This window comes from Zingiber officinale, chromosome 6B (assembly GCF_018446385.1).
Source record: "Zingiber officinale cultivar Zhangliang chromosome 6B, Zo_v1.1, whole genome shotgun sequence".
Taxonomy (NCBI): Eukaryota; Viridiplantae; Streptophyta; class Magnoliopsida; order Zingiberales; family Zingiberaceae; genus Zingiber; species Zingiber officinale.
Genome location: NC_055996.1, coordinates 94248401 through 94266109, shown reverse-complemented (window position 1 = coordinate 94266109; position 17709 = coordinate 94248401).

The window sequence follows — 17709 nt, the reverse complement described above, 5'->3', positions numbered from 1 at the left end:
ACCTCCGGAACGCACTAAAGATTCCTACTTGAATCTTTCGCCAGTCTAGGAAGAAAGGGCAGTGCAGGAAGTGGATCAGTCAATGCCTGAAAGGCATAGACTTTTTTTTTCACTACAGCAATCTTCTCATCATGCTACCAGCGAGTGTCGTCAATATACTAAGAGGCTTCATTGAACGGTTGAGTCAAGAGAAGTGAATAAAGGATCATCCTCGCCCTAATCTTGAAGATCTTATTCAAGAACATATATAGTAGGATGAGCATGACAGATGCTCAAACTAAAGAGCCAATTGGCAAATTCGAGGATCAAAACATCCAAGCGGCATCTTCACATGAAGTCTGACCGGCATCCCCAAACAAACGCCGATCGACAGTAATCAAAATGGACCACATCCAATTGGCAAGGCAAATCCGATCGACAAAGTCAAAATAGGCATCCGACCGGAAAGCACAAAGGACCAAAATTTCAAGACGATCGACAACACTAAAATAGCTCCAATTGCAGGAATACCTCAACCGGCAGCTCTGCCATACCAATTGGCTCATCCATCCCCACTCAGCGGTTTGAGATTATCGGCTCAAGCCATCTCAAGATAAGTGTGAACTTGAATTTTAAAATTCAAATCTAAAATATCTCTTTATCAAATATGAAGTTCAGATTATACAGGTATTCAGGTCATACACTATGTCTACAGAACTCCAAGGCATCCTGGTCATACACCGTACCTACACCATCAAGTCCCAGATTCTCGTGCTGACCGACCAAGTTATAAGTGAGTATGATATCGCGCCCATGTTCTAAGGCATTCAGGTCATACACTATGCTTCCACTCTCCAAAGCATTCGAATCATACATAGTGCCTCCAGACTCTTGTGCCGCCTAACTGAGTTATAAGTGAGCCTTCCCTCATGCCTATCCTAGACTCTTATGTCGATCAACCAAGTTATAAGTGAGCATGCTCTCGCTTCCATGTTCCCAGACATTTAGGTCAAACATTATGCCTCTACTTTCCAAAGCATTCGGGTCATATACTGTGCCTCCAGACTCTCGTGCCACCTGACCGAGTTATAAGCGAGTCTGCTCTTGCACCTATTCCAGACTCTCATGTCGATCGATCGAGTTATAAGTGAACATGTTCTCGCGTCTAAGGGTGTTAATTTAGGTGGGTCGGGTTGGGTTGAATTTTTTTTAAAAAAAACCTAATCCGAACCCGACTTGAATTTGAATTTAATCCAAAACACCTAAACCCGAACCCGACCAACCTGACCAACCCGAACCCGACCCGAATAACTCAAAAATCTGATTCACAATGTCTTTTTTTTTTTTTTTTTACTATTTTCCTATAATTCTTTACCTTTATCTCAATACTCCATCATTATTATACTAACATTGATATTAATATACATAAAAGTATCTTAATTTTTAAAATAAAATTTGATTTAACCCTAAGCATTCACTATACCCTATATTTGGGACAACCCAAGTCAACCCGGGTCAACCCGAACCCAACCCGACCAAACCCAAAAATTTTCAACCCAAAAATGTTCCAACCCGAATCTGACCAAAACCTGAAAATGCCCAACCCGAACCTAATTTTTTTGGGGTCGACTCGGATTGGGTTGTCGGGTCAGCTTCATTTTTAACACCCCTACTCGTGCATGTTCTAAACTCTCATGCCGACCGGCTGAGTTTTTAGCCAGCATACCCTCTCTCTTGTGTTCTAGACTTTTATACTGCTTGCTCGAGTCATAAATGAGTTTGCTCTCGTGTTTATTCTAGACTCTCATATTATCCAGCCAAGTTATAAGTGAATCTGCCCTCGTGCCTATGTTCCAAGGCATTTGAGACATACACTGTACCTCCTCAGTTCTTCAAGCGATTCGGTTTATACACTGTGCCTCCTAAGTCCTCCAAGGCATGCGAGTCATATACCGTACCTCCTCAGCTCTCTAAGGTATTCGGGTCATCCTCCTCAACTCTCCAAGGCATTTAGGTCATACACCGTATCTCCTCAGCTCTCTAAGGCATTCGATTCATACATTGTGCCTATAGAACTCCAAGGCATCATAGTCATACACCATGCTTACAACATCAAGTCACAGACTCTTGTGTCGCCAAGTTATAAGTGATTATGCCCTCGTGCTTGTCCCAGACTCTCGTGTCGTCCGATCGAGTTAAAAGTGAGCATGATAAGCGAGCATGCCCTCACACCTGTGTTCTAGACTCTCGTGTCGACCGATCGATTTATAAGAGAGCATTCCCTTGCACCTACATCTCAGACTCCCTTATTGTTCGACTGAGTTATAAGCGAATCTGCTCTCGTGTCCGTTCCAAACTCTCATTCCGCTCGATAGAGTTATAAGCGGGCTTACTCTCGCACTTGTTCTCAACTCTTATCACAACTGCAAACTATTCGAATGGGCAATGCTTCCAGAATAAAAATCGAATAGCAAAAATATGATCAAGTGTCCAAGACAATAACCCAAGACAATAACACTAAAGAACACAAGTCTTTAGTCAGTCAAGCTTGCACCCTCCTTTGACTAGATTTGAAGGGGGCTCTAGTGATACAATGAGTAAGGGGGAACCCCCAAAGTTTGGTTTGACATCAAGAAAGTAGGCTGATGTGGCGGTCAAAGTCAAGAAGGGGTCAACTCTCTGGTTGTATCAATGTCATGCAAAAATAAGTCCAGTGTCACCGCCAAGTGCTCTAGCTGATTGGACCAAAAGGTTAATCGGACACGTTAGACACATCACTCAGTTGGACCGAACTATATATTCAAGTATTGCAACTGAGTGTCCGACCCAACATATTGTCTCAGCAGATGCCGAATTCCCAACATAAACCCAGTCGGCTTAAAGGCCGGTCGGATCTCAAGGGCTCAGTTCCCCACTTCTCTAAATGTAAGGCTCTCAACTTACATCTGTTCGGCCCCAGAATCAGTTGAACTTATAGGGCCCAGCTCCCCACTTCTCATGAGCATAACTCTCAGCTTGTATTCGCCCGACTTCAGCATCGGTCGGACATCAGGGGCCCAGTTCCCTACATGATCATGGCTCCTAGTGTACAGTCAGTCAACCCAAGGTCAGTCAGACTCTATATAGAAAATAACATTGTCAGAGAATCGTAACAACTTGTCAGGAAATATGTCATTATTCAAACATATGCATACAATGGAGTCTTCCTCCGCCTATAGTAAGGTTATTGTATATACTCCACCATCCGACATACTCTAACACCAGACATTCTCTGCTGCCTTATTAATGCGAGTATGAAAAAGGGGCCCTCTCTGTTAGTCAGGTACGCGAGGTCTCGCTACCACAGTTCATCAGTTGTTACTATTGTTCATTTTCTTTTCCATTTCGCTCGGCTACTGTTTTGGCTTGAGCGTTAGAGTGCCTGTGTCAGGGACCCCTCCTTAGTTATTACTATAATGCTCCCCTTTACTCTCTTTACGGTGTGCACAGGAAGGAGTGTCAGGAAGGATTGTCAGGTGCCATCTCTTCTCCATTGTAGAGGCTTCTCCTAGTCAATTACCTCTTTATAGATGATTCTAGCTCTGACTATATGGGATGTCCCGGATCAACGTATGCCTTTTAACATAAATATACTCAAAGCCCCCAAGATATAGTTGAGTAATTGATACCCAAGTGGTAGACTTGTATGAATCATGGATGTGACAAATAACTCTCTTATTTAAGGAGGTCGTTTAGTATTTAATTTATCTCCCTTCATTTCATCATAAGACCAATGATAAAAAATACATAATGTGAGTGTTATCAAGTTTGCATCAATATGAATGCAGGGGCAGATCCAGAGGGGGGTGGCACCGGCGGTCGCCCCCCCTCCCCCGATAATGAAACTCTTAGTATTATGTGGTTTCATCGATGGAAATGTATGATATCGTCCTTTGTTCTAGATGTTAATATACTAGATGTTTAAAAAACTAACAATAATCTAGAAAATAAAAACCAAAATTATAGAAATAGTGGGCCATGATTTGATAAATAATTAATATGCAACTGTTGAGTTGACAATATATGTCCGTGGGAAGAATATTGATATAGTTGACAAATTATTTAGAAGGTCGAGAAAAAAACATGGTTTGCCGAATGGAGAAAATGTTTCTCTGAGATGTCCTTTCTGGATAAGGAGAGAGGGGAGGAATTTCCTAACAAGCATAAGTTTATTTATTTATTTATTTTTGATAATCTATATGTTTGTTTAGACTCTGACGATTCTAATTAATCACGGAGACAAAAGATCCTCCCTTGATTCATCCAGTAAATCGGAAAGCAAGAGCATCTCTTCGCCAATCAGTTAACGTTTCAAATTTTTTATTTTATGGGAGGAAAATATCATACAGCGAACCATAGTTGAGACTAGAATTGTAAATATTTGATTACTTTGTTGAGTGCCTTGCGGCTCTACCCACTGTTTTGTATTGTTGCACCGAGACCCAGTTGCTGTGTCTACCTTTTGCTGACTATCCCAATTATCTCAAAATCTGCTTAGGAAATTTCTATTACAAATTAATTGTTTCAGAAAATCTGAACGTTCCTGGCTCTTCCTGTCCTTTGATGCCTTTTCTTTCCGTGGGTCCTTAGGTTGTAAATCTTCCTTATATTGAAAATCTTTTAACCTTTCATTCCCTCATTTATATCTTTTCATATAATATCTCTTTTCATTTCATATAACTTAAACACGTACGGCTACATTTGATAGGGTGTAATTTACCTTATAATGTAATCAGGGGCGTAGCCAAGATTTTCAATTAGGAGGGGCAATTTTCAAAAATTCATGAAACGAGAAAGGAATAACTTACAACTCTTGGAAGATCATTGCTTTTAAGAAAAATAGAGAAGATAAAAATTGAGAGGAAGAAGTAAAAAAAGGAGAATTTTATTTTCTTCGTTAGCAACCTTAACTAGTTTCGGTGAGCTCGGCAATCATACAAAGAGAGTAAGGTAAGACAAAACATGACTATTTTGCCGTGCCAATAAAATTCTAAAAATACCAGAAGAGGAAGAAGATAGGGGGGTTGATGGCTGCTTGATCTTGTTGCTAGAAGAGGGCAGCAACTGCTGTTACATTTCTTGCTTGCTGGAGAAGAGAAAGGAGAAGAAAAAGGCTCTTGTGGTTTAGAAGAGGAGAGGAAAAAATTGTAGGTTTACTAACATTAGATAAGGAGAAGAAGCAAATGAGAAAGAAGAGGAAAAAAAATAAAAGAGAGGAATGGGTGAAGGGGTGGCATACGGTACGGTTGGGATGTAACATGCATAAGGAGAGAAGGGAGAAGAGAGAGAGAGAAAAATGAAAATTTTCGTCAAAAATATCCTAATTCTTTTTAAATCGTTCCAACTTGTTTAAACATTAAACTTGGTTATATATATATATATATATATATATATATATATATATATATATATATATATATATATATATATATATATATATATATATATATATATATATATATATAATTTTTAATAAAATGTGAGAGGGGGCGATCGCACCCCCTCTCCTTAAGGTGGCTACGCCCCTAAATGTAATCAGGATTACATTACAAGACTGATTATTTTGTTTATTTTAACTTTAAACATGTAATGTAATGTAATTTCGATTACAAAAGCTAGTGAAGTTTTATAATCTGGATTACAAAGTAAATACTATGTAATCTGATTACATTACGATTTCACCGTTTAACCAAAAATTGAATGACGATTCGGCCGCCGGTCGGTGGCCGTCGGTCGTCGGTCGGCGGCCGTCGGTCGCCAGTCGACGCCCGCCGCTGCCGATCGGCGCCCGTCGTTGCATCCCCGGGCGCGGCCGCCGCCGCCAATCGTCGCCGGTCACCGACCGCCGGTCGCCGGCCGGCCGGTATCAGTCACCGGACACAAGCTCCGACAGAGATGCGGCGGCCGTTGGTAGAAGTCGCAGAATATTTTTTTCATTTTATAATAATATGAATTACATTCTTTATAAAAAATAATGGATACCAAACAAAAGAATGCAATCATCCCTGATCCGGCAGTAAGGAGGGGGGGGGGGGCCAGAGTCAACACCAGGTGGAGGTTAAAAGGTAAAAGGTCAACTAGAGGCTTGGCCGAGAGGATAAAGATAGAGGTGACCGGACGAATGTTTCGAGCGGAAGCAAAGATACCCTGGCGGAGAGTTGGAATTCCGACGCTCATGTTGAGCAGAGTCGTATGTCCGAGCGGGTAGCCCGCTCGGCCGAAGACATAAAATAGCAACACTGCGAACAGTCCACAGAGCACACGACCAGGAATCTCCCGAGCGGACTAGCACAGACGACCGGCGGGAGGTAAGGGATCGGCCGACCGGCCGGACTCTCGGCATGGAGTAAAAGAAGAAAAGGACAAGGGAACATCTTCTGACAGCGGGTATGTTCGACGAGTAGGCCATACGCATAATCTTATGACAGAGGGTTCCGCTGTCCCATCAAAGATGTGCTCGGACTGTAGCAGTATGGTGTCAGGTAAGCTTTTCTGACAAGTCCATACGTAGGTATGGGCTGAGGATACGTATTCGCCTTGGCATGTGTGCGTGAGCCCCTTCCCAGCTCTATATAAGGAGCCTCACACTTCGCCGGAGGTATGCATTCTCTGATATTCGGAGCCACCTCTTTGCTATCCACTTGCCTGACTAGAGCGTCGGAGGGTTGTCGCCGGGAACCCCTTCCCGGCCCGACTTCTTTGCAGGTTCGCCGGAGCGCCGTACGACTGATCGGAGATCTACGTCAGCAACCAGGAGAGCGCCACGTGCCCAGCGTCCGTTGATTCATCGATTCGAACAGGATCAATTTGGCGCCGTCTGTGGGAACGCTCCTGAATCCGATTGGAAGCAATGGACGAAGCTGGACGACCGCATACAGTGACGCTCTCCACGGAGGAGCTCGACGCTCTGATTGAGTCAAGGGCAGCTAAGCTGGTGGAACAAAAACAGAAGACACAAGCCGAGCGGATCGAGCAGCAAGCGACATCGGTGTCAGGAGGCCGAGCGGAAGCACCTCAAGCAACGGTTCCATTTCATCGGGCCCTATTCCGCACACCTCCTGAAGCCGCAGCAGTAAATCGGGAGCGAGGATCTTCATCAGACGAAGTGCCAATACGAGACAACAGAAAAGGCAAAGCCCCCCGAGCGGACGCTTCTCCCGAGCGGATCAATCGACAATTCTCGGAGGCCATTTTGCGGGACCCTCTGCCGAAGCATTATGTGCCCCCGGCGATCGGTGAATACAATGGAACCACCGACCCGGACGATCATTTGGGTAAGTTCGACAATACGGCTACCCTTCATCAATACACAGATGGAGTGAAGTGTCGGGTTTTCCTTACCACCCTCTCGGGATCGGCTCAACGGTGGTTTCGGAGGTTGCCGGACGGATCCATCACAAGTTTCAAAGACTTCCGCACGACCTTCCTCTACCACTTTGCAAGCAGTCGGCGCTATCAGAAGACTAGTGTAGTCTGTTTGCCATCAAACAAGAAGCCCATGAATCACTCCGAGCTTATATCCAGCGGTTCAACAGGGTGGCCATGGATATTTCAACGGCCACCTCAGAAACGATGATGAACGCATTCACGCAAGGCCTCGTGGACGGTGACTTCTTCCGATCGCTCATTCGGAAGCCACCCCGAGACTACGATCACATGCTGCACCGAGCCAATGAGTATATTAATGTAGAAGAGGCCCAAGCGGCCAGAAGAAAGGAAGCTCCAACCGAGCGGCAGGCCCCTGCCGAACGGAAGCCTCATACTGCTCATCAGCCACCTAAAGGACCGCGAATTGAGGCAGCTCGCCCACCGCAACAGGCAAGATCCCACGCCATTCAAGAAGTATTTGCCGAGCGGCCCAAACCAAAGAAGAAGGTATGGACCCCAATGTTTTGCTCATTTCACCGGACGGATACACACAACACGAGAGATTGCCAAAGCCTTCCTCTGATCGCCCACCCCGTTCCCCGGAGTGGCGGCCGTCGATCGCCATCATCCGATAGGCGACAGAGACCTCGGGAAGCCGATCGGATGGTACCCGACAGGCGACAAAGGCAGACTCCCAAGCGGCATCATACTCCAAGACGTGAGAATCCCCGGATGTCTAGGAAGCGGCCTAGACCGTCCGCTCGGGAAGAAGAAAATATAAGCAACACTTCCCGAGGTGAAATCAACATTATAGCTGGCGGGCCGACCGGAGGGGACTCTAACCGAGCAAGGAAGGCGAGCGTCAGACAACTTCAGATCCACGCAGTCGGATGTAGCCAAGAGCGGGCGAGCGGTCCTGAAATCAGCTTTGGGCCCAAGGACTTGGAGGGAGTCGAAGTACCGCATGACGACGCTCTCCTCATCAAATCGATAATAGCCAACTACACTATTCACCGCGTTTTCATTGATACAGGAAGCTCGGTCAATATTATATTCAAAAAGGCCTTCGACCAACTGCAAATCGATCGAGCCGAGCTGCTGCCCATGACAACCCCCCTCTACGGGTTTACGGGTAATGAAGTTCTGCCGGTCGGACAGGTCCGGCTGGCCATTTCGCTGGGAGAGGAGCCGCTCAGAAGGACGCGGACTGCAAACTTCGTGGTGGTTGACTCTCCATCAGCTTACAACGTCATCTTGGGACGACCGGCTCTCAGTGAATTCCGAGCGGCGGTCTCCACCTTCCACTAGAAAATCAAGTTCCCGGTCGAAGACAAAGTGGGAGAAGTACGAGGAGATCAACTAGCAGCTCGGCGATGCTACGTCGAGATGGTCCGAGCAGAAGCTAATTCTGCTCGGAAAACACCCCGGATTGAGGTAAACGCCATAACTGAATAACCTCCCTCTTTGGTGTATGAAGAAAAAGAGGAAGTGCAAATTCACTCGGCCCGATCGGAAGCAACCACATTCATCGCGGCCGATCTGGAGGCGAGCCAGAAAGGGAAGTTGATCGATTGTCTCCAAAGAAATTGCGATGTTTTCGTCTGGTCGACGCATGAGCTGCCCGAGATTTCACCAAGTATGGCACAGCACGAACTCCATGTCCGACCGGACGCTCGGCCGGTGAAGTAGAGAAAGAGGGACTTCAGCGCCAAACAAAATGCAATCATCCGAGCGGAGGTCGAGAAGCTCCTGGAGGCCGGCCACATACGCGAGGTCCAGTTCCCGAGTTGGCTCGCAAACGTGGTACTAGTCTCCAAACCGGGCAACAAGTGGAGAGTTTGCATCGATTTCTGGGATCTCAACAAGGCGTGCCCAAAGGATTTTTATCCTCTGCCCCGGATCGATCAACTGGTGGACTCCACAACCGACTGCGAGTTGATATGCATGCTCGACGCTTATCAGGGCTACCATCAAGTGCCGCTTGCCCGAGAAGATCAAGAGAAGGTTAGCTTCGTTACAGTCGACGACACTTATTGTTACAATGTGATGCCGTTCGGACTGAAGAACGCGGGAGCCACTTACCAGCGCTTGATGAACAAAGTGTTCAAGGAGCAGATCGGACGAAATTTAGAAGTGTACGTGGATGATATTCTCATCAAGTCAGTCCGAGCGGCCGATCTCTTTGAAGACATAGAGGAGACTTTCCGAACGCTGCGGAAATATGGAGTTAAGATGAACCCTCAGAAGTGCCTGTTCGGAGCAAAAGGAGGGCGATTTTTGGGCTATATAGTGACCGAGCGGGGCATCGAGGCAAATCCCAGCAAGGTGAAAGCATTACAAGATATGCCGCCCCCAAGAAATTTGAGGGAAGTGCAGCACTTGACCGGCTGGATAACAGCACTGTCCAGATTCATCTCAAAGACAGCCGACCGGAGTCTCCCATTTTTCAAAATCTTGCGCAAAGCTACCAAGTTCCATTGGGATGAAGAATGCGATCGGGCGTTCGAAGAGCTGAAGACGTACTTGAACTCTTTGCCTATGCTAGCTAAACCAGTTGTGGGTGAGCCACTTTGTATATATCTATCTTCAACTGAGCAAGCAGTGGGCTCGGCATTAGTGAGGGCGAGCGGAGAAGAGCCCGTGTATTTCTTAAGCCATATTTTAAAAGACGCTGAATCTCGCTACACTGGGCTCGAGAAGCTGGCTTTCGCTTTGGTACTTTCCGCTCGGCGCCTCCGTCCCTATTTCTTGGCGCATGATATCATCATCCGGACGAATAGCCCCTTGGGAAGAGTGCTGTTGAACCCAGAAGCGTCCGGATGATTGATCAAATGGACCACGGAGTTGAGCGAATTTGACATTCAGTATCAACCCCGTTCGGCGATAAAGGCGCAGTCCTTGGCAGATTTTATCACCGAAGTACAAAGGGCAGAGCCCGAAGCCATGTGGAAAATATTTGTGAATGGATCGTCCACTCGACTCGGGAGCGGAATTGGCGTGTTATTAATCTCTCCACAAGAAGAACGGATGCATCTGTCCGTCCGGCTGGATTACAGAGCCACAAATAATGAGGCAGAGTATGAGGCCCTTATAGCTGGCTTACAAGCCGCCCGGCATGTTGGGGCTGGTCGGGTGATGCTCCATTCAGATTCTCAGCTGGCCGCTCAGCAGCTCTCTGGCACTTTTGAGATTAACAACGCTCGGCTCAAGCTCTACGCTGAAGCCTTTGAAAAGCTCAAGGCCAACTTTAGAGAGGTCATTATCCAAAAGATACCCCGATCGGAGAATCAGACTGCAGATGAGTTAGCTAAACTCGCAAGTTCAATATCCCCGGTCGTCATTCAGCAGCCAATGGAGCAAGTATCTTTAGTGGCACAAGTCGACCGGATGGAGGGTCTCACGTTTCCGAGCGATTGGAGAACACCCATCATGGAGTTTCTCCGCTCGGGTGCTACACCTTCCGACCGGGATGAAGCCTAGCTACTGAGGAGGAGAGCCGGTCGGTTCACACTCATTGGAGACCAACTCTACAAGAAGGCTTTCTCCCGCCCGCTTTTGAAATACGTGAGCTCGGAAGACGCGGCGTACATCCTCCAAGAAGTGCATCAAGGATCATGCTGAGGGCATCCGGGCGGACGAGCGCTGGCTAAGAAGATCCTGCTGGTCGGATACTTTTGGCCAACCCTGCAAGCAGACGCCGCTCGGATCGTTGCGACGTGCCTTTCCTATCAGAAGTATCATAACTTCTCTCACCGACCGGCGGAGGAAATGAAAGCAGCTACCGTGTCCTGTCCGTTCGACCAATGGGGAATGAATATTGTGGGCCCGTTTCCTATGGCGACCGGGCAGCGGAAATTTCTACTAGCGGCGGTCGATTATTTTTCCAAATGGGTGGAGGCCGAGCCGCTAGCCAAGATCACCGAGCAGATATTCAAGAAGTTTAACTGGCAACATATCATCTGCCGGTTCGGCATCCCCCGTCGACTGGTTTCTGATAACGGGCGGCAGTTCGCGGGAAATTTGCTCGAAGATTGGTGCAAAAGTTATGACATCGAGCAACACTTCACGTCCGTGGCGTTCCCCCAAAGCAACGGTCAAGCCCAAGTAGCCAACCGGGAAATTCTTCGCATTCTGCGTGCTCGGCTCAACCATTTGGGAGGAAGCTAGGTGGATGAAGTGCCCAGCGTCCTATGGGCTATCCGCACTACCCCAAAGGAAGGAACGGGCGTCACGCCATTCCATTTGGTGTATGGCGGCGAAGCGGTGATCCCGGTTGAAGTCAGGGTCGAGTCCGTCTGGATCCAGAATTATGATGATGGTAACGTCGAGCGGAGGAACATGGAGCTGGATATGGTCGACGAGGAGCGAGCCAAGGCGTCCGTCCGGCTGATGGCGTATCGGCAAAGAATGAAGCAGAGCTACAACCGGCGCGTGATCCCTAGAGCATTCCAAGTTGGCGACCTTGTCTGGAAGAAAGTAAAGCCGGTCGGCGACGTCGGCAAGCTAGGGGCTCCTTGGGCAGGCCCCTTCAAAATCATCGAAAAGCTCCGCTCGGGTGCTTATTATTTGGAGGATGAAGACGGACGACTGCTAGATCGACCATAGAGCGCGAATCATCTACAGTCGTATCGAGCTGGGTGAGAGGTGCGCTGATGTAATTTTACATATGTTTTGGTAGCCTATGTTCTTGTAATGCAGGAAGCAAAATGATAAAGGATGGCAAATAGCTTCGCCGAACGACAGTGTTAAAATTAGCTCGGAAGACCATCGAGCTCCGACGTTAAAAATCGAGAGACGAACCGGCGTCTATAAACCCTCCGGCAGGAAGACCGTCGAACTCTGACGTTAAAAATCGAGAGACGAACCGGCGTCTATAAACCCTCCGGCCGGAAGACCGTCGAGCTCCGACGTTAAAAATCGAGAGACGAACCGGCGTCTATAAACCCTCCGGCCGGAAGACCGTCGAGCTCCGACGTTAAAAATCGAGAGACGAGCCGGCGTCTATAAACCCTCCGAGCGGAAGACCGTCGAGCTCCGACGTTAAAAATCGAGAGACGAACCGGCGTCTATAAACCCTCCGGCCGGAAGACCGTCGAGCTCCGACGTTAAAAATCGAGAGATGAACCGGCGTCTATAAACCCTCCGGCCGGAAGACCGTCGAGCTCCGACATTAAAAATCGAGAGACGAACCGGCGTCTATAAACCCTCCGGCCGGAAGACCGTCGAGCTCCGACGTTAAAAATCGAGAGACGAACCGGCATCTATAAACCCTCCGGCCGGAAGACCGTCGGGCTTCGACTCCGACGTTAAAAATCGAGAGACGAACCGACATCTATAAACCCTCCGGCCGGAAGACCATCGAGCTCCGACGTTAAAAATCGAGAGACGAACCGGCATCTATAAACCCTCCGGCCGGAAGACCGTCGAGCTCCGACGTTAAAAATCGAGAGACGAACCGGCGTCTATAAACCCTCCGGCCGGAAGACCGTCGAGCTCCGACGTTAAAAATCGAGAGACGAACCGGCGTCTATAAACCCTCCGGCCGGAAGACCGTCGAGCTCCGACGTTAAAAATCGAGAGACGAACCGGCATCTATAAACCCTCCGGCCGGAAGACCGTCGAGCTCCGACGTTAAAAATCGATAGACGAGCCGGCGTCTATAAACCCTCCGGTCGGAAGACCGTCGAGCTACGACGTTAAAAATCGAGAGACGAACCGACGTCTATAAACCCCCCGGGCAGAAGACCGTTGAGCTCCGACGTTAAAAATCGAGAGACGAACCGGCATCTATAAACCCTCCGGCCGGAAGACCGTCGAGCTCCGACATTAAAAATCGAGAGACGAACCGGCGTCTTTAAACCCTCCGGCCGGAAGACCGTCGAGCTTCGACGTTAAAAATCGAGAGACGAACCGGCGTCTATAAACCCTCCGACCGAAAGACCGTCGAGCTCCGACGTTAAAAAATGAGAGACGAACCGGCGTAAACCCCCGGCCGGAAGACCGTCGAGCTCCGACGTTAAAAATCGAGAGACGAACCGGTCTATAAACCTCGCCGGAAGACCGTCGAGCTCCGACGTTAAAAATCGAGAGACGAACCGGCGTCTATAAACCCTCCGGCCGGAAGACCGTCGGGCTTCGACATTAAAAATCGAGAGACGAACCGGCATCTATAAACCCTCCAGCCGGAAGACCGTCGAGCTCCGACATTAAAAATCGAGAGACGAACCGGCGTCTATAAACCCTCCGGCCGGAAGACCGTCGAGCTCCGACGTTAAAAATCGAGAGACGAACCGGCGTCTATAATCCGGCCGGAAGACCGTCGAGCTCCGACATTAAAACCGAGAGACGAACCGGCGTCTATAAACCCTCCGGCCGGAAGACCGTCGAGCTCCGACGTTAAAAATCGAGAGACGAACCGGCGTCTATAAACCCTCCGGTCGGAAGACCGTCGAGCTACGACGTTAAAAATCGAGAGACGAATCGGCGTCTATAAACCCCCCGGGCGGAAGACCGTTGAGCTCCGACGTTAAAAATCGAGAGACGAACCGGCATCTATAAACCCTCCGGCCGGAAGACCGTCGAGCTCCGACATTAAAAATCGAGAGACGAACCAGCGTTTTTAAACCCTCCGGCCGGAAGACCGTCGAGCTTCGACGTTAAAAAATGAGAGACGAACCGGCGTCTATAAACCCTCTGACCGAAAGACCGTCGAGCTCCGACGTTAAAAAACGAGAGACGAACTGACGTCTATAAACCCCCCGGCCGGAAGACCGTCGAGCTCCGACGTTAAAAATCGAGAGACGAACCTGCGTCTATAAACCCTCCGACCGGAAGGCCGTCGAGCTCCAACGTTAAAGGTACTTGCCGTCAATATCGTTCGACCGCCTGTACATTCCGTTCGGCCCTGTACCCAAATGTACTTCATCAACATCCAGCAGACAACCTCTTCTGTCGAAGCAGGACATATTCAGCCGAGCGGAAAAGTTACGCAAAATACTTCGTAAAAATCCATTTCGAACACAAGAAGGGTGTGATAAGAGGCGAGCGGACAGCGCACATATTAACTAGAAAAAGGGTATTATATTAGAGAAACTAAAGCCGAACGACCAGATTATAAAAAAAGGATAGTCTCTGGCCAAGCGGCCGAATTACATATAATCTCCTACTCTTTATAATCATAAAGCGTCGTGGGGATGTTGTGGAGAAGTGCCGCCTGATCCTTGGCCGGGATGACGGAGGACTCGGGAAGTTGCCCCTTGGACTTCAAGTAGTCTGTTGTAGCATTCATGGCAAGCTCGAAGGCCAGGTACATCCGCTCGCAGACCTTCTCCGAAAATTCGGCCGAACGGATGTAACTTTGTCTTAGTGCAACGACCCGGCCTGGTTCGGCCTCCTGGTATTCCTTAAAGGCAGCCCGGGAAGCATCGACGGCTACCTTGTGTTCTTGTATAGCCGCCTCGAGCTTTGCCACCTCATCCGTTCGGGCAACCTTCTCATTGGCCAGTTGCTCCATCAGCTCCTTTACTCGCTGCTCCAGCCCCCGAGCCTCTACATTTTTCTTCTCTAAGTCGGAGATAGCCGTGTTCTTCCGCTCGGTCGCTAGGCTTATCTTGCGATCTAGAGATTTATTCACGCGCTCGAACTCAGCCAAAGTGTGGGCCTGATCGGCCGTCTTCTTCTGCTCGGCCGCCAACAACTCTTGGGTTTTCTTCAGCTCCTTCTGCAGATCAGCGTACGAAGGGCCATGAGAGCCGGGCGGACCGCCTGCAGCCTTCAGTTGTCTTAATTCTTCGTCCACCATCGCCAGGCGATTGGAGACAGCGATCTCCTCCACCCATCTCTGACAAAAAAGAAAAGAGAAGTTGTTAGTGGTCGATCGGAAAGAATGCATAAAAAACTTGGAAGAAAACAAACTTACCCCCGTGGCCTCTTGCATGTGGTTGTTGGCCAAATTGCGGAGGGGGATCATCGCGACGCGTGCCCGGGCGTCGGCCCACATCTCATCTAGGGGCCCCTTCAAGGTGATGGTGTGCTCAGGCGCAGTGGGCCGCTCGGACTCAGGTAAAATCTCCTCGGTGGGGAGATGCAGGGTGACCCTAACCGTGCGGCCATGACCGGGGATCGCCTGAGCGGAGGATGGAAGAGGATCAGAGGTCGGCGCCGAAAATTGAGATAAACTGGTTGAACGCTGGACTTGACGGGGAGCGGGTGGAAGGACGCTGACAGGAATTGCCTCAAGAGGATCCGCTGGCGCGTCCAAATGAGAGGGGGTCCGATCGGATGATATTGCCTCGACTGCTGGGGCTTTGCCTCGCGAATCAGCCGTGGTCCGCTCGGGAGGATGGACAGCCGATGTAGCCGAACGAAGTGGTGTCTCCGTGCGGCGCCGCTTTGGTTGTCCTTCTTCTTGAGCCGAGCCTTCCTCCCGAGTGGAAGGCTCTTGACTGGTAGTTGTACCAGCCACTGGCTCCGGGTGGGAAGCCTGAGCGGCCAACTCTCCAACATGTGTATGGCTCTCTCCCTCGTTGGAGCTGACCGGTTGAATGCCAAGCGTCTCCATTTCTTTAGCAGCCGCGACCTCGAGCGCCACCGCCATCCTCTTCAGAATGCCGGCCATCACCGACTCCATGACAATGTTTGCTGCAAAGGAAAACAGAGAAGATCAGTTAGCAATTAAAACGAATGCACAAAGTAAAATTCTTACCAAAGTCACTCGAGAGGGGGGTTCTAATTGGACTCAGGCCGAATATGTACATAACCCCTTCCGGAAGGAACTTGTTGATGTCAACCCGCAGGCCGGAGAGCATGTTGGCGGCATGAAGATAATCCGGCCGGGTCTTGAATCTTTTGAGTTCTGGGGAGAGAGGATTTCCGACCTGCCATTTGGTTCGGAAGGGAGCCCGCTCGGGAAGGCGAATGTAAAAGTAAAATTCTTTCCAATGCTTATTGGAAGAAGGAAGTTTATTGAAGAAAACCAAGTCGGGCCGAGCCTGGAACATGTAAGTGCCCGGCTCGGACTATTTAGGGTAATAGAAGTAATAGAAGACCTCCGGTCGGAGGGGAATGTTATGGATTTTAAATAGGACGACTACACCGCATGAAGGCGGAAAGTGTTGGGAACTAGGCTCCCAAGCGGAACGCCGAAAAAATTACAGACGTCAATGATGAAAGGATGGATCGGAAGTCACAGACCGGCAGTGAACTAGTTGCAGAAAACACAGAATGCTCCGCGCGGCGGTTTGTGTGGCCGAGCGGAGGCAGTGGGTAAGATGATTTCGAGATTAGAAGGGATGTCAAAACTATTTATCAAAATGTCGGCGTCGCGCCGATCGAAGCGCGACTCCATGGTAGTATATCATGGGCCGAGGGCTTCGTCTTGTGACTGAGAAGAGCTAGCCATTGTCCGAGCGGACGAAACCAAAAAAGATAGAGGATAAAAGGTAGAAGATGGCAACATAACAGTATCCTGAGTACGAAAAACTTGGGAAAGGAATGCAAAGAAAACCAGAGATAGAAAAGAAAAAGGGCCTTACTGAGAAGAATATAGGTTGAAGAAGAACAAGGAATCGCCGGAAGAAGCAGCGACAGGATCGCCGGAGCACCGAAACACCAGAGGCAGTGGTTGAACTCGCGCAGACGCAAATGCGGCGAAGAAGAGAGAGCGGGGATTTTATAGGGTGAAGCCCGAGCGGCCTCAGCCGTTGGATCCAGGTCGCGAGAATCGGAGCGTGCATCGGGCCCTTGATTTCGAACCGCCTCGGTCTCGTCGCCTTCGACGCCGTCGCCGTACGCTGACGTCAGCAATGCCACGTGGCATCCCGCCAAGGGGGAGCATTTAATAAGCGCCTTATCGAGGCGCAGAGCGCGTGCTTGGCCTTAATGACGGAGATAGGCGCAACTTCCGAGGAGATCCGAGGGATGGTCGCGTTGACTGGCGTTTTAGTTGCCCCCTTTCTACCGGGCGGATGGTAGTTTCAAGACGCCGCTCGGCTCAACTGATGGTCCAGTCAGTCGGACTAATCGCCTCCTTCGACTATACTTGAAGGGGAGGCAATTGATCTGACAGTAAGGAGGGGGGCCCCAGAGTCAACACCAGGTGGAGGTTAAAAGGTAAAAGGTCAACCAGAGGCTTGGCCGAGCGGATAAAGATAGAGGTGACCGGACGAATGTTCCGAGCGGAAGCAAAGATACCCTGGCGGGGAGTTGGGATTCCGACGCTCATGTTGAGCAGAGTCGTATGTCCGAGCGGGTAGCCCGCTCGGCCGAAGACATAAAATAGCAACACTGCGAACAGTCCACAGAGCACACGACCAGGAATCTCCC